The sequence below is a fragment of the Bombyx mandarina genome, chromosome 28 (assembly GCF_030267445.1).
Source record: "Bombyx mandarina strain Sakado chromosome 28, ASM3026744v2".
NCBI classification, from domain to species: Eukaryota; Metazoa; Arthropoda; class Insecta; order Lepidoptera; family Bombycidae; genus Bombyx; species Bombyx mandarina.
Window position 1 is genome coordinate 1,393,352 of NC_143233.1, and position 24,130 is coordinate 1,417,481.

At 40.7% G+C, this 24,130-nt stretch overlaps 1 protein-coding gene across 8 annotated transcripts in view; it reads left to right on the forward strand.

Annotated features, from left to right (window-relative positions):
• The window catches only part of nolo (ADAMTS-like no long nerve cord), a 376,621-nt gene that overhangs the window by 144,802 nt on the left and 207,689 nt on the right, over positions 1-24,130 (forward strand). For all 8 annotated transcript variants that reach the window (XM_089739120.1, XM_089739123.1, XM_089739122.1 and 5 more), the window contains exon 3: positions 5,158-5,183. The gene's annotated coding sequence lies outside the window, so the exon portion shown is untranslated. The remainder of the gene's footprint in view (positions 1-5,157; positions 5,184-24,130) is intronic.

Sequence of the window (24,130 nt, forward strand, 5' to 3'; positions counted from 1 at the left end):
TTCCACCTATATCAAGGGGACTTTGTATACGCCATTACCCTCTTTGAGCATATAATTTGGGTGCTCACCTAGTAACACAAGATGGATCGTGAATTCGTTTGCTCGTCTACAGCTTGGAGCGAAGCAATGAAAAAAAAAATTGCGTTATCAGAAATCTCCAAACGCTTGAAGAAGGCTTTTTTATTTATTTTTTATTGCTTAGATGGATGGACGAGCTCACAGCCCACCTGGTGTTAAGTGGTTACTGGAGCCCATATACATCTACAACGTAAATGCGCCACCCACCTCGAGATATAAGTTCTAAGGCTACACGTGATGCTAAAAGCTTGTCCACAAGGAGCAAATTCGCCTCGATTCTCTCGTGCGTATCACGCGTGACCTTTTCGCCCAGAAAGAGCGTACCGACGCGCGAGCATTTGGGGATATTTGATACATGCACTCGCCCTGGAGTTCGCGCGTTAACTGGGCGCAACAAGGCGTCCCTAGTATCTCGACTTCTAGTATCAAGGCTGGTACTTTGTACAGAGTTGAGTCTGGCTGTCCAACGAGGTAATGCAGCCAGTATCTTGGGAACTGTGCCTCCCTCAAGCGCATTGATTTGTTCTACTGTATGAATTGATTTATGTTAAATTATTTTGATTTGTTATCTATATATCTATATATATAAAAATGAATTGCTGTTCGTTAGTCTCGCTAAAAACCAAGAACGGCTGGACATAATTTTGGTCTTGAATTAAGTATTTGTTTCCACAAACTTCCGTCCAGAGAAGGTTTAAAAGGTAGATAAATATGAAAATGCTAGGAATTAAATAAAAATAACAATTTTGTTTTTCCTTTGATGTGTCCCCCGTCGGACGGATTCCTTTTATTTAAGGCACTACGAAGTCTGCCGGGTCAGCTAGTCTCTATATATAAAAATTAATTGCTGTTCGTTAGTCTCGCTAAAACTCGAGAACGGCTGGACCGATTTGGCTAATTTTGGTCTTGAATTATTCGTGGAAGTCCAGGAAAGGTTTAAAAGGTTGAGAAAATATAAAAAAGGTTGGAATTATATAAAACCAACCAATTTTGTTTTTCCTTTGATGTGTCCCCTTGATGTGTCTTTTATTTATCGATTGAGGCACTACGAAGTCTGCCGGGTCAGTTTGTTTATTAATAAAGATTATTTGCGTAATTATTTCAAGTTCACGCGTCTTGAAAATTAGAAATGCATACCTTAAAGTTAAGTTCCAATCGAACTTCGATTTAATTTCTCAAGATGCTTGGCCGTACTTACGTTGTAATGCTTATAAGCTCAATTAGCCCTCAATGACACGTAGGGCGTGAGCTTAACCACTCTTCGACATCAAAACCTGCCCAACCGTTCCCAGTCATCCGTGACTGATCTGAGTCATCGACGAATTCTCCGCCATCGAACTACGAATAGGCACCATCCATTACCGTTCTTAAATCGCTCTAATTATTACAAAACGCGTACGAGCCACGAGAATCCGAGTGCACTTCCTTCAATTAGACCGTTTCAAAGGCATTTTAACACTTTAAAGTCCGGATATGCCGTTTTAGGTAATAGCACCGCTAACCGACACACAAACATCTCGGTTTCGCTAATATATAACGCAAGTTACGTGTTTGTTGGAGCTAATCGGCTTTGAGGAGAGACTCAACTGTTATTTTTGAGGATTTGTTGAATTAGATATAGGAATATCTAAAGATACCAGATCACAAACTGAATTCCGCCATCCGCCTTAAGACATAAGGTCTTTAATTTAATGTTATTGAGTGTATTCAAGTCAATGTGCTTAGTGCGAGTTTTTTTACGTTCGCGATAGCGTAAAAGTTAACTCAAATTTGTATGTATTGTGTAACATATTATACATATTAAGGCTTTCGTCGATTGTGCAATTGCGAATCCTTAATATGTTTGGACATATCATTCGTAATGAAAGCTCATTGGAACGTTTAGTGGTTCAAGGAAGAGTAGACGGTCAACGCTCTCACGGCCAATCATCCACAAGGTGGACAGACTTGATTAAGACATCTACTAAGTGTTTCCTTACTGAATATACACGTACCGCCACAAATAGAGAGAGATGGAGAAGTCTCTCAAAAGCCGCAACCAAGCATTAAGACATACGTAACCACGACCACTCCGCCAGGAGTGTACGACTGAGAAGAAGAAGTAACATAACGACCTTTGACCTTTCTAACAAATCATCAAAATAATTAGCAGCCAAAAAGAAAGCCGCCGCGGTAATGAAACGCGTTAAAACGCCCTTAGCTTTAATTTAATTAAACATGTCATCTGCTTGACATTGGGGTCGTTATAAAAAAATTATTCTACGTAAATTCATTTTAGATTCGAAGTACAAAATGTTTTTGTGTGTACTTGGAAATTTTAACGTTCCTTTGTGGGTATGAGCGTGTATTTATTAAATTTAACACCTTTTAATTGAATAAAAAATTATAAATACATATGTGTTTGGGGCGACAGCGACTGTCTACCATTCGGTCTGCAGGATCGGGTATGTAGTTACCGGCGGCCACGACAAGAGGGTCACGTCCACGGATCCATCAAATCCAATAGCCTTTGCATTAGACGCCTTCAGCTCTAGCACTAGGAGCAGGCTTAGGGACTCCGGTAACCGTACTCGTCAAACTCGACAAAGAGTTTGACGTGCAACCTAACTTCTTCTAGGATCTTCTCAGCGGTTCGCGAGTCCGATCCGGTAGTAGATTCATTAGCGAAGCAGCTGCTCTTGAGTTGCTAGTTGTCCTTCGAAGGCGCTCGGGCATTTGTTAGCAAATTCCAACCCTCCTGATTGAGTCTTTGCTCGCCCACCTGTCCTGGCGAAACTGGAAAGGCCTCCGGGCTACAAGTAATCCTTCAACTAATAAAACAAACCACACAAACACAAAAATTTGTAGAAATTCTTATTCTCGAAATGTGCACTGATGCCGACTGTAAATACTTGCTAATGGGATCCAATTCCAGGTCTCCGTGAAGATCCACGTTCTACACGAACCACGGGGCTCCGACGGCTATCCTGCAAAAACGGAATTGAATGACTTGAAGGGGTTTCTAATTAGTGCGGGCCGCGTGAGCGAACACTACACTTGCATAGGTCATGACGGGGCGTAAGCAAGTTTTGTAGAGTGTCGCCTTATTATGAAGGGACAATTTACATTGCTTGCAGATCATCGGATAGACAATTAAATGTTTAGCTTTTTTTTTCATACAAATAGAAAACCAACTTCTGTAACTTAATACATATCATTACGACTTTGAAAATAGCGCCAAACAGATTCTTAGACTTAGCCAATAGTTCAGCTTTGTATATTCATGTAGTAATTTTCTAAAATTAAATTATCTCATGCCGAGGGATCTTACGTGAATGTTTTCGGTTAGTCAGCCTTTTGTGGTTCATAGATTAAAGTTGTGACACCAAATAATTTGTGAACAGGCATCCTTTGCACCGAAAGTATTGTTAAAAACCGCACGAAATAATGCTAATAAATAACTACAATAACAAGGGACGCCATCTGGTGGAGAGTAGACGAATTACATAGAACGATTTTTTTTCCTACCTATGCTGATAGCCTTGAGAAGCTATTTCAGTTTCGCCCTAACATGTAGGTGAACGGGGCTCAAACCGAAGTGTTGCTAACGCTGGTCCTGGTAAGAGCAGTGCTTCGCAGAATCTACCACCGGATCGGAAACCCAACCCACTCGAAGATCCGGCGAGAAACTCAGTGGGCTGTGTCTATGGGTTAACAGAACGATCGAGATTATACTAGATTGAACGCGTGTCGCGCGAAGAACATACATCGAAAACGTTAGAAAGTCCTAGGGTCGAGCTCTGCCGCTGGCATTGCTGAAGTCCATGGGCGACGGTAACCACGGTGGGTAGTAAAAAAAAAGCGTAAATAAGCATGAACCAAAATGAAGATAAGGGAGAAACGGGGAAAGGGAAATGCGTATTAGTTCTAGTGATTACGAAGCAATATCTTGCGCTTTTGATCTGATGTCCGAACATGTTAATAAATATGCCAATTTTTTAATCTTTTCAATATTTTCCCCATTTAGACCTAAAATGACATATGCGTTAAAATTGCGCCGATATTAAGTTACGCATTGGTGTGACGGTCGCCCGTTTTAATTTGCGATCCAAGAGTTCATTTGAGGTCAGCTGGTCTCCATTTAGGATAGGGTCGGACATTACCAAAGGGAGCACTCTCCTTTTAACGTCGTTCCGCCATACACTGGTTGTGTGGCATAATTGCTGGTTATTTGTGGCCATACACACCCTTATTTTGGTAGGGTCGTTAGTTTTAATTTTATGAATTTCGGCGCTCTTTGTGTGGTTTTCGGTATCGATGTTTTGGGTCCAAGGTTGGCCGTTTGGGCCACAATATCGGCATAGATTGTTATGTTGATCGATGCTCCATTCAAAGCTGAATTCGGTACAAAAGATTGGTTGCGCTATTGTAGGAAAAAATTGCTATTAAAATCAATGGATATTCTGAAAGTAAGTAAGTCCGCACGGGCAGGTACCATCGCCCTACCTATTTCTGCCGTGAAGAAGCGTAAAAATTCATTAGTTTCCATTTGAGGAAATTAGCAAATAATTTACAAGACAGTAAATAGTTAAATATCCCATTTTATTATATACAGTTCCAAGCTAAGGTGAAAATGCATTATTATACGTTAAATATCTCTTCCAAAAAACCTACTTCCGACGTAATATGCAAAAAGGCTTGTTATTGTCAGTGCAAACTAACCTATCTGAAACTATATCGTCTAAGTTTTTTTAAAATAAATATCCAATTCAAAACATCTTTAGCACTTAATAAAAAAGCATATTACGAAATAAATAAAACCTAAGACTTATTTTTTTCTCCAATAAAAATCTCCTTTTAATTTTGGAAGTTCATCACAAACGTCCACTTCACTGAGACATGTTTTACTTAAGAAGAACCTAGCCTTCGTAGTTCCTTTCAATTTGGTAATTGTTTCAGCAGTCCATTTTACAAAGAGACATTTTTCTTAAGTGGATTGTACTTGTGCGAGGTCCAAGTTGTTTAGACGACTTAACAGATTCGCGCTTTCATTTTGTTTGTCGTGCAAAGTTGTTTAAAAGATTTCTCTTTTTGTTCCAGACTTTTGGAGTTCGGCGGGACTAGAGGTGAGTATTTTTGTACGATTAAACTTAAAAAAATGAGCTTAAATATAAAAGGTACGTAATTATTGGAATGCCTTCGGTCGTGGAAGCCACTCGTTAATGTATTTCAGGTACTTCTGAAATATGAAATGCGTGCCGAAATTTTTATTGCACTATTCTTGCTAAACCTTAGTCTATTTGTTGTATCCTTGTGCAAGATTGTAGTGTTTGCGCCATTACTCTACGTGTATCTTGCAACGTCTCCGCAAGTAGAAGGTTTAAGGGTATCGTAAAAACGTCTTTTACAGGATAAAATTATGCAGTTAAAGCATCATTTTGGCTTGCAGCCAAGTTTTGTGGCGGCTTCCCGGGATTAATTTAATCTTAGATAAGTTAACCTATTTTACCTTTTTGCACCCGGATATGGCCGTATTAAAGGCCCGTTTCGTGGTCACAGAAATCCGGATAATTTTCCATATTGTGACAGCTCAATATCCAAACCAGGCCCTCTACCATCTGTCTCAAGAGGATATTTAAGTTCTTCGGTCACATTGCCAGAAAGAGTGGTGACAATCTTGAAAAATTGATGGTAGCTGGCAAAATGTCTGGCTGGTAAAGGTCTCGTGGCCGCAAACCAATGCGCTGGTCTGATCAAATCCGCACCACTCTGGATACCAATGTCTATGATACCATACTCACCGCCGAGAACAGAAGAAGATGGCGAAACATCATCCAGAGAGGGATAATTGGAGGAGATGGTTACGACCCTCAGACATAAGGAATGCGAGTCAGGGAGGAGGAGCTCCGCTGACTTCTAGCAACGTTGCGAAGTCTCAGTTGCATTGTTCGACTCTAAGAATCGCTAAACACCAATATCACCATCTTGTTGTGTCTTTAAAGCGGTTAGTTGCCCTCAATTAAGAAAAATAGTATTATTATTCGCCAGTAGATGTCGGGAAGAATTGATTATTGAAAAACACGAATAAAACAACATTTTCTGAAAATAAATCGTAGCTAGATCGATTTATCGCCCCCGAAATCCCCTGTATACTAAATTTTATGAAAATCGTTGGAGCCGTTTCCGAGATTCAGATTATATATATACAAGAATTGCTCGTTTGAAGGTATAAAGATAAGATAATGAAGATCGAAAATTCTAAGAAACGAGAATCAAAAACATTGTTTAAACAGAATTAAATGAAATTATTTGTCGAAAATAATACAGCGCTGAATCATCGCTGCGACAGCGCGAGTTTTTAGTACGATTTCACGGCCGCCGTTACCCAAGTGACATCAGGAGCGCAAATGAATATTTGAGTATCGTTCTCAGGTTTCATTAGCTGTAGCCTGAATATTTAATGGTCACGGCTGTGTCGGAAGCCTTTGTATTATTTACATTCGTATTGTGCTCGCTATGATGTAGGTTATATTATGATTTTTAGAGAGTGCTCATGGCTTTACGCCGCTGATGTCGTGTTCGCGGGTATTTTTTTACGAGCATCGATAGTTTTTTTTTATTGCTTAGATTGGTGGACGAGCTCAAAGCCCGATCTGGTGTTAAGTGGTTACTGGAGCCCATAGACATCTACAACGTAAATGCCACCACCGACCTTGAGATATGAGTTCAAAAGTATAGTTACAACGGCTGCCCCACCCTTCAGACCGAAACGCATTACTTCTTCACGGCAGAAATAGGCATCTACTGGTGTGGACTCACAAGAGGTCCTACCACCAGTAAATAAGTTCAGCAGTTCACGTTCACCAGTTCAGGTTTGGTTTGTTATAATTTATTGCTCTGGTGTTAGGGTGTGTTGAATTCAGCTCAGAGGGGTGTGAGTGCAGAGATGGCCTGAACACAAAAAGAGGGCATACTGCGCCAACCTCTCATAGTGCAGTATTGTGTAGACATTACAATATTGGCTATTCTGGCCTCGAAGCAGTCGTGCGTTCTAGTTTGATGGATAGCAGGGCCGTGGTACAATACGATCGAGATTTCAACCCATGCACCTAAAGATATATCTCAAGATGCATCTGGGATCTGCGTATATGATTATTTATCTCAAGATGCGTGGTGGCTAATATGACGATGTGCATCTCTACGACAACCTCTTCTCACGAAGTGTTCGTCGACTGATCTGTTTTCTATAGTTTTAGTCTAGTTTCTATTCTATAGACAAAGGTATATCTATAGACTATACATCTTAGTTTGGAATATTTCGTTTTATTAAATTCCAAATGTAATTACTGTTTAGAGGCAACAATTCCGGTTCATTTTCTCTTATTTTTTCCAATTAGTTTTAATCGTAGCAACGAAATTTTTAACTTAGCATAACTTGCTATTGTCAATTTTATGATGGATAGAATCAACTGTCTAATCCCAGGGGCACTTTCCAGAATGGATCCATTTACCAAATATTTATGAGATTTTCTAGCTAAAGTTTTCGCGTAAGTTCACCATCGGCCGGCTAATAGCTCTCCAACTCATATTCTATAATTATGGCAAAACAACACATAGATATATGGACAATTCGTAGACTCCTGAAATATATCTCCAACATTTCCTAAATGTTCGGACGTTTGTCAAGGGTATTTATTGAAATGGTTTTGGTAACGATCCAATTTAGTTCGAAAGCTGAATAGCCTAGTAATCATGTCGGCGATCCAGTCGATACTCAGTGGACGTCTTTCACAAAAACTTCGTTGTTAATAAGCCGATTACAAGGACACGATCCAAAAGGCTCTTTCCAGAGGCTGTTAAAAGACTTTTATCAAGGAATTTGTCGGACCTCTTCTCCTCATCTTTCCCAGGATGCCTTGAGACGGTTGAAGTATGTAAGTATAACGACGAAAGGAAGATCTTCCACTGAGCGGTCCGAATGTTGTTGTTCGGAGCTCGTAATAGCCACTCAGCAAAAATTAAGAGAGCTTGGCTGGGAGGTGTTAATGCATCGGCCGTATAGTACTAACCTTGCACCTTCAGTTTTCCACCTGTTTCGGTCTCTTCAGAATTATTTAGGTAGTGTCAGGTTAACATCGCGAGAGGACTGCCAAACCAATTGGCGCGGCATTTTGATCAGAAGCCCCAAAATTTCTATAGCAATGGGACCATGTCCCTACCTACAAGATTGCAAAAAATTATCGAACAAAATAGTACCTACACAAACTTTAGTTAAATGTAAATAAACTATATTAAAAATGTTGTGAATTTTCTTTAAAAAATGCGAAGAAACTTTTCCCCCGATCTTATATATATGCTAGCTTATCTTGAAAAGCCACCCCTCCTGGCTGAGCCTTTGCTCGCCCAGCTGTCCTGGTGAAACTGGAAATGCCTCCGGGCCACCAGTAATTATTAAATCATAAAAAAAAATGGCGACCACGTACTGGCAAGCGCAGTGTGGGACGGCCACCTACTAGATGGACCGACGACCTAGTAAAAAGCGCTGGGTCTCTTTGGATGCAGGTGGCAATGGACCGGTCGCACTGGAAATCTATTGGAGAGGCCTATGTTCAGCAGTGGACAGTGAAAAATATCATCTTCAAAATATCGTAACCGAGATTCAAGCGTCTGTTAAACATCTTGCGTTGTATGTAGCTACCCGCCACACAGTACGTTAACCTTTTCCAGTTTTATTGATAAAGCAATCGATTCATGGGGGAACTGATGGAAAATAAGGCAGGAGAGAACGCATGTTGACTGGCCTAACTGAAATCCGCGCGGACGTAAGGCCGCATGGATGCCTATCACGATTCTGTCTAATTCTGCGAAGAAGCCCTCATTCGTTCCCGTTTTAGGAACGGGACAACCGTTATGTAATGTATTTACCTACCTCATGTGTCAAACGGAATTTCCTTAGTCCTTAGTTACGTCTGTTAGTTTCCAAATGATTTTTTTCCAATCGATGATTGTCTGGAAGAGATCGCGAGATCTTAGCGATAAGACCGCCAATTGTACTGTTTTGTATTTAATGTTTCGCATTGTTGGTGTACAATAAAGAATACTATCTCTCTTCCTCTCCCTCTCTTTCTCTCTCTCCTTCTCTCTTCTTCTTCTTTCTCTCTCTCCCCCTCTCTCTCTGTGTGCCTGTTAATGCCAATTGCTTGTCTAGAGCTAAAAAAAGAGAACATTTTGCTGGCCAGATTCAGTCTGGTTCGGGGAAACCTGCCAAGAAACCTGAAGAGTACGTGAAGGGTTTACATAAATGTCGAATCGGGTCATGAGTAACATTTTTCAACGAGACGATGTGAACGTGTACAGAGTATAATAGCGATAGAATGAAATAAAATGGCGAAAAGACTATGTTTTATCCTCTACGCTACTCTCTAAGTTGACAAGTTTACCAAAGAACAATTTTGTGTGTCGTCATCTAGTAAAACTACAATTCTTTTTTTATTTATTGCTTAGACGGGGATGAGCTCACGCCCGGCTACAACGTCTGCCCCACCCTTCAAACCGAAACGCATTTCTGCTTCACGGCAGAAATAGGCAGGGTGGTGGTCCCTACCGGTTCGGACTCACAAGAGGTCCTAGCACCAGTAATTACGCAAATTATAATATGCAGGTTTGATTTTTATTACCCGATGTTATTCCTTCACCGCGGAGGTGAATCGTGAACATTTGTTAAGTATTTATTTAATTAGAAATATTGGTATCTGCCTGTAGGATTCAAACACCGGTGCATCGCTAGATACGAATGCATCAGACGTCTTATTCTTTAGACCACGACGACAATTAATGTTATATCAATAACATTACCTGAGCGCCAAGATTAGTTTATTAATCTGACATTGAGTGGCCACAATCGTGACAAAATTTCCGGCCACACCGACATCTGGTTTGGTACACGTATATTTAGATATAAATAACGTGTTAATTATCAATTGGAAGAATGGCTCTACAAGTTTACTGATAATTTTTGGACCAGAGAGTGACGTGAGCAACTTCCACTAAAAATCAACAATTCTCATTTTGAATTACAAATTTAACGAAGGTGGAATCAATGACGCGTCTGGTCTAATAATGTTCTTTGTTATAGTTATTGTAGGAAAGTTTGGAATGTTTATTTCGTTACATTAGCTGACTCAGAAAGAAAGTCACATTAAACATATTAAAATTACTCGTTAAATGACAAAAGTTGTGAGTGAAAGGGCGTTACCACCATTTATCACTGCCGTTAAAACTTTCCAAGAAACGTCTGACTCAGGAGACATCACTCGAATTGTTAGGATGGATTTTGTCATTATGAGTAAACTTTTCCATTAATCTGCAAATAAGTTTTGTTTACATAACAATTAAAATCTCTCACTAAACAAACATGTACACAGTACATGTACAAAACAGTCATTTCAAATATCAAAACATTGGTTGAATCCTATGCATACGATGTCGAGCAGCTTGCAAAGGTATCTACTACCAGCACTCAAACTTCTGCATCTTGGGGTAGGAAGCGCTCGATATTTTTAGCAGGTTACGCGGAAAACTAACAGTCTCTAACCAATCCGCTGGGCCTGTGAACCATCAAAGGGATACGCCTGCACCTCGAAAGCTGGGTAAATTCCAACCGAGAAGACCTCGTCTTCTTGCTAGTGGATTTTCTGACCGAACTCGGCTGCTTTGGAATCTATCTATACCGGATCGGAGCTAAGCTGACAGTAATGTGTGTTGCAGCCAAGCGTTCTAGATCAGCAATGATTGGCAGCGTGGCAAGCGGTGGTAGACTCCTGCAAGTACACATCATGGAAAGCAGAGGCGAGTATGAGAAGCAGCTCTCTTCTCTCTCCGCGTGAATGAATCCGTCGCCATCGAGCATACATTGGAAGTGTATACGTAAATCTTAAACGATATAATAATAAAAACGGAGGCTTTTTATGGGTTATAACAGGACCTGACGTAGACCAATTACCCTGAAAGGTCTGACCTTGTTTCACTAACCGGTTACTTTTATCACTGGTGGTAGGACCTCTTGCGAGCCCGCACGGGTAGGTACCACCACTCCACCTATTTCTGCCGTAAAGTAGGTAGTAATGCGTTTCGGTTTGAAGGGTGGGGCAGCAGTTGTAACTATACTGAGACCTTAGAACTTATGTCTTAAGATGTGTGGCGCATTTACGTTGTAGATTTCTATGGGCTCCAGTAACCACTTAACCAGGTGGGCTGCGAGCTCGTCCACCCATCCTAGAGCAATGAAAAAATTAAAAACCGGTTTTGGGAACTTGAATGTTTCGTCTTCTCGAAGGGTAGACAAAGTTATCATGACGAATAACTACCGGATATACCGATGATATTACCGGCAGTAAAGGATGGAAAGAATTCATCGCGCATATCATCGTCTGGGAGAAGCTACTTATATTGGTGCACGGTTAGCTTTAAAGCTTCGACTAACAACATAAGTAGTTTCCGTTACTTATGTAAGTTAATAGACAACTAGTTCTTGTTTCAAAAACATTGTAAAACTTAATAATATTTACAATTTAGTTATTATAAATAATGATATTAAAGTTATTTTTGCTTTTACACACAAAAACGTAGATTTTAATAAATAACAAAATTATGAACAAGTACAAGCAAAAGAGGTCGCTCAGCTGTAAGATTTAGATATTTGTTTTTGGCTTCGTACTGTTTCTGGCGTCCACAGGAGAACAGTTGTTAGAAGTGGAACTTCTATGTACTTCTAAATGTACATTAAAAAAATTTGGTATAAATACCTAAATATATAAACACATACCGAAACCTTTTGATATTATAATATAGAGTACATCTCTATTTTATTCTGTTTAATCTGTTCAATACGACCGTTGGACAATATCAGAGTCGGGAGTACAAAGTTGATCATTAAAATGTATGATATCTTCATAGTTAATGGATGAGGCAGGCAAGCAAGGAGCTATAATATAGAAGCACCTTTTATTTATCTAGTTAATCAATATATAGTTTGTTTATTGTCCCGATGTGCTGTAGTTTATATTTCAATGATTGGTTTTTGATGTAACCGATCGAAATTAGGCTCTTCAGTTTATCGAAATGACCACTGAAGGGGAACATTTTCGGAATACATTTCATTTATAATTCAATTGGTAAAATCGAGGAGCTTTTTTGTGTTTACGGGCCTCGACGTGTACATTAAAATCGTCATAGCTTTACGAGTAACTCGGAATGCCCTCTCAGTGGGAGATGAATCGAAAAAATAAAACAATAATCCCCTTTTCCAAAAAAATATTGGTATGATATTGGTATTATGGGGTAGGGTAATGCATGCTACCTATTTTTGCCGCGATAACACGTTATGGTTAAATGGTAGGACACTTATCGCCGTAACAATACAATAAGCACGGGCTTGGTTCTCCCATTGGCATTGTTAATGTCCGTGAGCAAAACGTCTTCATAACATCCCTATGCTCATCGGTTTTATAATCTTATAAGTGACTAAAACAATCCAACTGAGATGCTTCTCTTAACTGCCTGTAACTAGGAGATGTATGGAAATGGCAGTGCAAGGTAGAGGGAGAAGAGGTGGACCGAAGAAGACATGGATGGAGTGTGTGAATGACGATATGAGAGAGAGAGGATTGAGTGTTGTGATGACGGCTGATAGAATAGAATGGAATAGAAAAATTCGCTGTGCCGACCCAACCTAGTGGGATAAGGTGGAGACAAAGAAGAAGATGCTTCTCTTAACGCGAGCAATTTCATTCAGATTAGTCTGTAAGCCAGCCACCAATAACAGTTTAATACCAGGCTGAGATAGCTTAATACCAGACGTTAATGAGAACTCATTTATCTGCAAAGCAATATAGAATTATTCTAGTTTCATTTACCTGACTTTCGTCCATTCGTGATCTAGAAAACCGAATGAACTAAGACTCTTAGACTTAATGCGAGTAACAAGGTAACGTGGAACAGAAAAGGGTTGACCTGAAAACTGGCACTCGACGCCACAAAGCCTAAGGAGTAAGCCTAAGGGTGGGGCATCTCGACAAGCGGTTTTATACAAATTAAAACGAATTCACATTGATGTCACACATGCCTTGCTTTTTAAGTTTTTGCAGGGCTTTTTTGTGTTTTGTAATCTATTAGATGTACATAAGTTTGAAGTCTTCGTGGCCGAAATAAAACGTCCGGTGCATTCGTTTCGTGCCGGTATTCGAGTCCCGCAAGCAGGTACCGATTTTTCTAATGAAATACGTACTTGACAAATGTTCACGATTGACTTCCACGGTGAAGGAATAAAAACCAAACCCGCAAAATTATAGTTTGCGTAATTACTGGTCGTAGGACATCTTGTGAGTCCGCCTATTTCTACCGTGAAGCAGGTATGCGTTTCGGTTTGAGGGATGGGGAAGCCGTTGTGCTGTTAACAGTGAAACATTACAACGCATATCTCAAGGTGGGTGGCGCATTTACGTTGTAAATTAAATGTCTATGGGCTCCAGTAATCACTTAACACCAGGTGGACTGTGAGCTCGTCCACCCGACTAAGCAAAAAAAAAAAACTGTAATAAATACACGCTCAACGTCATACCCACAAAGGAACGTTAAAATTTCCAAGTACACATAAAAACATTTTGTACTTCGAATCTAAAATGAATTTACGTAGAATAATTTGTAAAACTGCGATATCTTCTAAGATATTCATTGAAATCAAATGATGTAAAGGGCAAATTTCTTTAGAATTAAATAATTGTAATGAATAACTTATTTAATTGGATAAGGATTAATCTCATCTTTATAAAAACACGTTCATATTTTAGAACATTTTGGTTAGCATAAAAATTGCCAACCTTAAAATATAGACATATGCAGTCGCGGACTTTTTTTTAGATCTTTTAAAGGGGAACAATTCTGTCATACATTATTTTAGCGAAACATTATCCGTTTCTGCAGCGCACGCAGCGGAAGCTCTCAAAAGGGAAAAAAACCCCGATTTTGAAATATTCTTTATTGGTGCTCCGCTTGTATTGGTCTTAACGTGATGTTATTAGCCTATAGCCTTCCTCAATAAATTGGCTATCTAACACTGAAAGAGTTTTGCAAATCGAACCAGTACTTCCTGAGATTAGCGCGTTCAAACAAACAAACTCTTCAGCTTTATAATATTAAAGTATAGATGGTGTAACAAAAAAAAAAACATTAACATCACAAGACACCCGGAATGATGACTTACCGACCAAATTCACGCACTCTATCAAAGATCTCTTTGTATCACAAATATATTTAGTATTGTTGTCACACATAACCAGAACCGATTCGGAGTTAGCAAATTATATAAACTAGAGGCCCCTAGTAGTCGAAATTCGACTATATTTAATTGGAATTGTAAGTTTGTACACTATATTATGATTGTATTTTATACTTCTATAATCACAAATTTCGCCAAGACTACACTATAAGAATATTAACAAAGGCAAACAATATTTAATCTATTCTCAATTTGACAACAGACGCCAAGAACAAAAGTTTGACAATAAATAGTAGGTATGCATGCGTGTGTGCGTCAAATACATGGTATGTAGTGTGTGTAATGTTTTCTTTATTGATTTAATGTATCTTTTATGCATTATTTTAAAAAAATATTAGTATTGTGCACTTCTTCTCTATATTTTCTATAAGTGTGGAAATTTTCATACTCTTCCGTCCGCGCAATTTTCGTAAAAAGGGATACAAAGTTTTTGCTTCACGTATTAATATATAGATTTATGTTCTAAAAGCCACGCCAGGATGTATAGCAAACATTGTTTTATCTTAATATACGGCAAACTTTATTGTTTCACCGCTTAAACTGGAATGGTAGTACAAACCGCAGCGCCAAAGAACATTACTCAGTAATTAATTGTTTGCAGAGGCGATGGCAGAATTCTAAGTAACTGCTTCCCGTTTTATAGTGTAGCTATTTATGTTTTGGAATATCATGAGCATATATATAAGAAGATGGGGAGCTCTGTCATTCTGGCGGGCGACCTAAATTGTAAACACATCAGGTGGAACTCACACACCACAACCCCGAATGGCAGGCGGCTTGACGCGTTAGTCGATGATCTCGCCTTCGATATCGTCGCTCCGTTAACCCCGACTCACTACCCGCTAAATATCGCGCATCGCCCGGATATACTCGACATAGCGTTATTAAAAAACGTAACTCTGCGCTTACACTCGATCGAAGTAGTTTCAGAGTTAGATTCAGACCACCGTCCCGTCGTCATGAAGCTCGGTCGCGCTCCCGATTCCGTTCCCGTCACGAGGACTGTGGTGGATTGGCACACGCTGGGCATCAGCCTGGCTGAATCTGATCCACCATCGCTCCCGTTTAACCCGGACTCTACCCCGTCTCCTCAGGATACCGCTGAAGCCATAGACATCTTAACATCACACATCACCTCGACATTAGATAGGTCATCGAAACAAGTTGTAGCGGAGGACTTCCTTCACCGCTTCAAATTGTCCGACGATATTAGGGAACTCCTTAGAGCTAAGAACGCCTCGATACGCGCCTACGACAGGTATCCTACCGCGGAAAATCGTATTCGAATGCGTGCCCTACAACGCGACGTAAAGTCTCGCATCGCCGAAGTCCGAGATGCCAGATGGTCTGATTTCTTAGAAGGACTCGCGCCCTCCCAAAGGTCTTACTACCGCTTAGCTCGTTCTCTCAAATCGGATACGGTAGTAACTATGCCCCCCCTCGTAGGCCCCTCAGGCCGACTCGCGGCCTTTGATGATGACGAAAAAGCAGAGCTGCTGGCCGATACATTGCAAACCCAGTGCACGCCCAGCACTCAATCCGTGGACCCTGTTCATGTAGAATTAGTAGACAGTGAGGTAGAACGCAGAGCCTCCTTGCCACCCTCGGATGCGTTACCACCCGTCACCCCGATGGAAGTTAAAGACTTGATCAAAGACCTACGTCCTCGCAAGGCTCCCGGTTCCGACGGTATATCTAACCGCGTTATTAAACTTCTACCCGTCCAACTCATCGTGATGTTGGCATCTATTTTCAATGCCGCTATGGCGAACTGTATCTTTCCCGCGGTGTGGAAAGAAGCGGACGTTATCGGCATACATAAACCCGGTAAACCAAAAAATCATCCGACGAGCTACCGCCCGATTAGCCTCCTCATGTCTCTAGGCAAACTGTATGAGCGTCTGCTCTACAAGCGCCTCAGAGATTTCGTCTCATCCAAGGGCATTCTCATCGATGAACAATTCGGATTCCGTACAAATCATTCATGCGTTCAACAGGTGCACCGCCTCACGGGGCACATTCTTGTGGGGCTTAATCGACCAAAACCGTTATACACGGGAGCTCTCTTCTTCGACGTCGCAAAAGCGTTCGACAAAGTCTGGCACAATGGTTTGATTTTCAAACTATTCAACATGGGCGTGCCGGATAGTCTCGTGCTCATCATACGGGACTTCTTGTCGAACCGCTCTTTTCGATATCGAGTCGAGGGAACCCGCTCCTCCGCACGACCTCTCACAGCTGGAGTCCCGCAAGGCTCTGTCCTCTCACCCCTCCTATTTAGCTTATTCGTCAACGATATTCCCCGGTCGCCGCCGACCCATTTAGCTTTATTCGCCGACGACACGACTGTTTACTATTCTAGTAGAAATAAGTCCCTAATCGCGAAGAAGCTTCAGAGCGCAGCCCTAGCCCTAGGACAGTGGTTCCGAAAATGGCGCATAGACATCAACCCAGCGAAAAGTACTGCGGTGCTATTTCAGAGGGGAAGCTCCACACGGATTTCCTCCCGGATTAGGAGGAGGAATCTCACACCCCCGATTACTCTCTTTAGACAACCCATACCCTGGGCCAGGAAGGTCAAGTACCTGGGCGTTACCCTGGATGCATCGATGACATTCCGTCCGCATATAAAATCAGTCCGTGACCGTGCCGCGTTTATTCTCGGTAGACTCTACCCCATGATCTGTAAGCGGAGTAAAATGTCCCTTCGGAACAAGGTGACACTTTACAAAACTTGCATAAGGCCCGTCATGACTTACGCGAGTGTGGTGTTCGCTCACGCAGCCCGCACACACATAGACACCCTCCAATCCCTACAATCCCGCTTTTGCAGGTTAGCTGTCGGCGCTCCGTGGTTCGTAAGGAACGTTGACCTACACGACGACCTGGGCCTCGAATCAATTCGGAAATACATGAAGTCAGCGTCGGAACGATACTTCGATAAGGCTATGCGTCATGATAATCGCCTTATCATTGCCGCCGCTGACTACTCTCCGAATCCTGATCATGCAGGAGCCAGTCACCGTCGACGCCCTAGACACGTCCTTACGGATCCATCAGATCCAATAACCTTTGCATTAGATGCCTTCAGCTCTAATACTAGGGGCAGGCTTAGGGACCCCGGTAACCGTACTCGTCGAACTCGACAAAGAGGTCGACGTGCAACCTAACCCATGCATCAGCCCGCTGAGTTTCTCGCCGGATCTTCTCAGCGGGTCGCGATTCCGATCCGGTAGTAGATTCATTCGCGAAACAATTGCTCTTGAGTTGTTAGGTCTCCTTCGGAGGCGCTCGGGCAGTTGTTAGCAAATCCCACCCCTCTTGGCTGAGCCTTTGCTCGCCCACCTGTCCTGGTGAAACTGGAAAGGCCTTCGGGCCACCAGTAAACTTTCAATCATAAAAAAAAAAAAAAAAAAAAAAAAAAAAAAAAAAAAAAAAAAAAAAAAAAAAAAAAAAAAAAAAAATATATATATATATATATATAAGAAGAATAAAGTGTGCAAAGATTTCAGATCGAAAATTAATTAAACACCGATAAATTATTAAATGTAATATATTTATATACAGGGTGTCCCAGAAATCAACGTCAAGCCGAAACGGAGTGACAGGATTGATTGTAACCACCATGAGAAAAATCAGAAAGAATCTATGCCATGCAGTTTGGAAATTATGGGCAAGAAGGGCTATTTTAATAATGTCCTGAAAAGCACCTCGCACTTTTTTATTTTTCTATTTTTTTGTTGGATTTTCTATAAAAGCGTATTTTGTTAGTTTTTTTAAACTATTATTTATTTTTAATTTTTTGGTTGAATTTCAATTTTTTCAATTTTTTTTGTTTCATTTTTTTTAAATATTGAATTCTCATCGGTCCTTAATAAGTACACCAAATTTCGAATTAATCCGACGTTTTGAAGGGGGTCTAAATCATGTTCAAAGATTCCGTTACATATTATTACATACGTCTGAAGCTAATAAAAGCGTATTAAAAATTGGCACATACACAATCTGGTGTCAAATATGAGCACACAGGGATCTGATCGTTTAAGTTCCGATGACTTTGTACACACACACACACATAAAAGATTCGCCTAAAAGATAAGACGTCCGGTGCATTCGTATCAAGCGATGCAACGGTGTTCGAATCCCGCAGGCGTGTACCGCTCCACACGGATTTCCTCCCGGATTAGGAGGAGGAATCTCACACCCCTGATTACTCTCTTTAGACAACCCATACCCTGGGCCAGGAAGGTCAAGTACCTGGGCGTTACCCTGGATGCATCGATGACATTCCGCCCGCATATAAAATCAGTCCGTGACCGTGCTGCGTTTATTCTCGGTAGACTCTACCCCATGATCTGTAAGAGGAGTAAAATGTCCCTTCGGAACAAGGTGACACTTTACAAAACTTGCGGCCCGTCATGACTTACGCGAGTGTGGTGTTCGCTCACGCGGTCCGCACACACATAGACACCCTCCAATCTCGCTTTTGCAGGTTAGCCGTCGGAGCTCCGTGGTCCGTGAGCAACGTTGACCTACATGACGGCCTGGGCCTCGAATCTATCCAGAAACACATGAAGTCAGCGTCGGAACGGTACTTCGATAAGGCTATGCGTCATGATAAACGCCTTATCGTTGCCGCCGCTGACTACTCCCCGAATCCTGATCACGCAGGAGCCAGTCACCGTCGACGCCCTAGACACGTCCTTACGGATCCATCAGATCCAATAACCTTTGCATTAGACGCCTTCAGCTCTAACACTAGGAGCAGGCTTAGGGACCTCATGAATCAACTCGCTGAGTTTCTCGCCGGATCTTCTCAGCGGGTCGCGATTCCGATCCGGTAGTAGATTCATTCGCGAAGCAGCTACTCTTGAGCTGTTAGGTCTCCTTCGGAGGCGCTCGGATAGCTGTTAGCAAATCCCACCCCTCCTGGCTGAGCCTTTGCTCGCCCACCTGTCCTGGTGAAACTGGAAAGGCCTCCGGGCCACCAGTAATCCTTCAGTCATAAAAAAAGGCGTGTACCAATTTTTCTAATGAAATTCGTACACAACAAATGTTCACGATTGACTTCCACGGTGAAGGAATAACATCGTGTAATAAAAATCAAACCCGCAAAATTTTAATTTACGTAATTACTGGTGGTAGGACCTCTTGTGAGTCCGCACGGTTTGAAGGGTGGGGCAGCCGTCGTAACTATACTGTGAGACCTTAGAACTTATATCTCAAGGTGGGTGGCGCATTTACGTCGTAGATGTCTATGGGCTCTAGTGACCACTTAACGCCAGGTGGGCTGTGAGCTCGTCCACCAACTTAAGCAATAAAAAAAAAACACATTGGAAGCGATCAATTGCAATTTCAGAAAATTTCCAAATTGATGAAACGGGTCGCACATTGCGATCCTAACGTCGAGAATAAGCATTACGTTACATTGTTTTACAAGCGCGAATATATTCATGCAGCCTTCGCTTTATGGGTTTTCCGTTACAGCATAGTCGTTCATGACTTTGTATTAAAAATGAAGTTGTCATTTAGCGGCTACCACAGTTTTACGATTAGTCTCGTACGTAATATTGTGAAGAATTTTTGGTATTTGTGACATGGAAACATGTGTAAGTCGATGCACAAATAATATGTGCGTATTGTGTTGCTTTTGTTTTTTTGTAATTTAAATTTCTAAATTTCTCTTCTCTATTCACTTTCTACATATATGTGGTTTTGATTGTGGAAACATATTTGGTTATTGTTTTAGCTATATTTTTTATAAATATTATATCTTTGTATTGTACTGTTTGTTTCCCAAATAAATAAACGTATTTGGCAGCGGTTTCGGTGTGCTTCTGGCATTTTCAGTGTCCAAGACTGACCTCAACCACTCATCATGCAGTTAACTCAGTTGGCAATAAATAAACCAGCTCACGTTTTGTCAATAGTTAGTGTACAGTGGATACTGAAGCTCACAGCTTTTATGTGAAAGCTCTATCTCGGGAGAGGAAGTCTAGGTTCTAATTCTGTGGCTATAACTACCTCGCAACCATTTCTAGTTCGAAAGACAGTTAAAAAACCAAAAATATAACAATGGAATCGTCAGGAGATGCTAGTTATGATGTTTTTAATTCTTCTAACTGGATCACCTAAAGGCGAACAGTCTATAAATACGATTTTTTTTATTGCGCTTGTAGGCAGATGAGCACACGGTCCACCTGATGATGAGTGGTTACCGTCGACCATGGACTTCAGCAATGCTAGGAGCAAGCCAAGCCGCTGCCGCTTAATACTCTCCACAACCTCGTTTGAAGAAGGACATGTCATAGCACTCGGGAAACACCGTGGAGGGGAGTTCATTCCATAGCCGGATGGTAAGTGGCAAAAAAGACCTCTGGAAACGCACTGTGGACGACCGCAGTGACTCCAGGTAGTACGGATGAACTCTACTACGGTGGCGGGCGGTGCGATGGTAAAAATGAGATGATAGTATCATTTCGAATAATTCCTCAGAGCACTTTTCTTTTTGTTTCCCTTAGCTTCGTAAGATTAATATAGGTTGTTCTTGTTTTTTTTTTACTTTTACTCTAACTTACCACACAAGATGTGTTGGATTCCATGCGGGCCGGATGCGCGGGTCCGTATCGCGCAGGTAAACAAAGACTGTCAAAACGACGCGTCGTATGCAAGGTGTATAAGAATTGTTACCGTAAACAAAGATTGAGCGGGGTCGGGATTTGTAAGACGATACGAAAATCGCGTACGTAAAATTATTTTTTGACGTTTTTACACGCAATGGAACATCATCATGCGCGAGGTCAATGGACTAGAGGGAGCGCATGGTTAGCTACCGTCGCATTATATTGCGGGCTCAAAATCTTATACCTATATTTATATAAAAATGAATTGCTGTTCGTTAGTCTCGCTAAAACTGGAGAACGGCTGAACCGATTTGGCTAATTTTGATCTTGAATTATTTGTGGAAGTCCAGAGAAGGTTTAAAAGGTAGATAAATATGAAAATGATCGGAATTAAATAAAAATTAAAATTTTGTTTTTCCTTTTTTTTGTTTTAAGTTTATTTTATGCCAAAGTTTATGTCTTTTATCTATCGATTGAGGCACTACGAAGTCTGCCGGGTCAGCTAGTACATATATTATAATAATCTAAAGTATATTTGCTGTTTGCTTTAGATTCCTTTTCTTCGCTTGGGACTTTCTGTTCCGATCGCTTTGAGTACCACTAGTACTGGCTCAAGTCCAAAGTAATTTTAATAATTCTGTGTAATCTTTACGTCTGTTGATTTTATTGCCGTTATACTATTGGGACTAGATGACGAGACCATATTGGTAACCGTTGGGGTAAGCGAGTTCTTGAATGGAGACCGCGAATTGGAAAATGCAGTGCAGGATGCCTTCAGGCTCGGTGGAGTGATGATCTGTGTAGGCTGGAACTGGATGAGAGAAGCCAAGGATCGTGCCAAGTGGCGAGTGATTGGAGAGGCCTATGTCCAGCAGTGGACTGCTATAGGCTGATGATGACGGGACCAGATGTCTCAAGGTACGTGGTGGCAGTCGCGTTGCTCTTTAACATTAGATCGGCCATGAACTGGCATTAACAAGTCTGGTACTGGTGGTATAACAAAAAAAAGATGTGTGGTGTCCCACGACCCCATCTGTAGGAACGAAGTTCCTTATTATAAAAATAATAATTTTAAGTTCTATTCGAGGTATAAAAAAAAAAAATTAAAGTGGAGGTTTCGCAACAACCCACGGTCATTCGGTAACGTGCGAACTTATTGTGGTACACTTCATTCATGGTTGTTTGCATAAGAGTTAGTGTATTGCGCAAACGAACGCTCTGAGATCGTGGTCAATGAATGATAAAAAAATATGCTATTTTTTGTACGTTATTACAAATTTAAGTCGTACATTGTATGCATTACTAATAAAAATCTTACGTTACGGACGCTTTTTCCCGGTTAGGGTACCTCTCCGCATCGTCCCATAAGAAACTTCATTCCAAAAACTTAGTTGCATGTGAGTGATGCTGAAAAAACAAGAAATACGCTAGAGCACTTTCGGGATCGCAAAATACATTTTTTTTTTTACTTGGAATACGTGTACACAGTATAACAGGAGGGTGTTCCGATAATCCAAACTAGTTCCCGGATTCGGTCCCTTTTCAAAACATAAATATCGAAGGAAACTCGTTAGGCGGGAAAGCCGCAGTGTCTTCCATCCGAAGCCTGTTCTTTGTTACTGAATTTGCTATATTTATTTTAGTTGCGTTTTACTTTAGCTTCGAACGAAAATGTATTTTCTTATTCAAGATCTCTCTACGTACGTAAACCATTTAGATGTTTTTCTTCTTTCTATTTTTTTAATACTGCCTGCTTCATTAAGGCGTTTCAGTCGACAGGTGTGATAGTTATCTGATGCAATTGTAACTTCGATCTCAAAGTGGCCAGCGGTATTCACGTTATGATGTCTATACTCTCCGGTATCCAGACAACAATTAGCTACGTCAAGAACTCGTTCAAATGTATCTATACTAATATTATAAAGCTGAAGACTTTGTTTGTTTGAATGCGCTAATCTCAGGAACTACTGGTCCGATTTGAAAATTTACTGCCTATTTATCGTGGAACGCTATAGGCTATATAGCACGCTAAGACCAATACAAGTGGAGCACCAATAAAGAATGTTTCAAAATCGGGATTATTTTTACCTTTTGAGTGCTTCCGCTGCGTGCGCTGCAGAAACGGTTAAAGTTTCGCTAAAATTATGTATGACAGAATTGTTCCCCTTTAAAAGATCTAAAAAAAGTCCAAGACAGCATATGTTTATATATTAAGGTTGGCTCACTATAACGTTTTTTATGCTAATCAAATTTGCTCTGAAATAAAAAAAAATTTGTGAACTATTCCATACGGACGAAGCCGTGGGCAAAAGCTAGTCTAGTATAAAGACTGTACGGAATTGAGGTTGGAACTTCAAGCTGACCAAATCAGATATCGAGTCCTTCCTGTCTTCCGAGAGTTCTGTATGAACTAATAATTATCGAAAAAATGATATAATTAAAATTTTTTTCGCTGTTCACTCACGCGTTTATTTCTTGTGTCGTTTACAAAATTTTTGGATTTAAGGAAACAATTTATGGTAAAACAGAATAAGATGTAATAAAAATAGAAAATGGTAAGTTAATACAATAACATAGATTTTTATAGAAAAATATACGGTCATCATCATTCTCCTGCCCTTCTCCCAGTCACCTAGGGTCGGCGCAACATGTTTTCTCTTTCCATATTCCTCTATCATAGACCATTTAATTTTCTTCGCTCACTCCCCTCTTACACATATTGTCTTTCAAGTAATCCATTCCTTTCTTAGGTTTACCTCTTTCTCTCAAAAAGACGGTCAATTGCACAATATTAAAATATCGATAAAGAGCACCTTAGTCGACTATGACCACGAAAACTGTAAGGCATTCAAAACTTCGGAAATAGTATATTACTAACTTTTGCCCGCGACTCTGTCCGCGTGGAATAGTTACGCTAAATTTTACCCCCCACTTCATTTACGTAGAAAGTGAAAATATTTTTATATATTCTTTATTGGTGCTCCACTTGTATCGGTCTCATGATGTTATTATAGCATAAAGCCTTTTTCAATAAATGGGCTATTTAACATTGAAATAATTTTTCAAATCGGACCAGTAGTTCCTGAGATTAGCGCGTTCAAACAAACAAACTCTT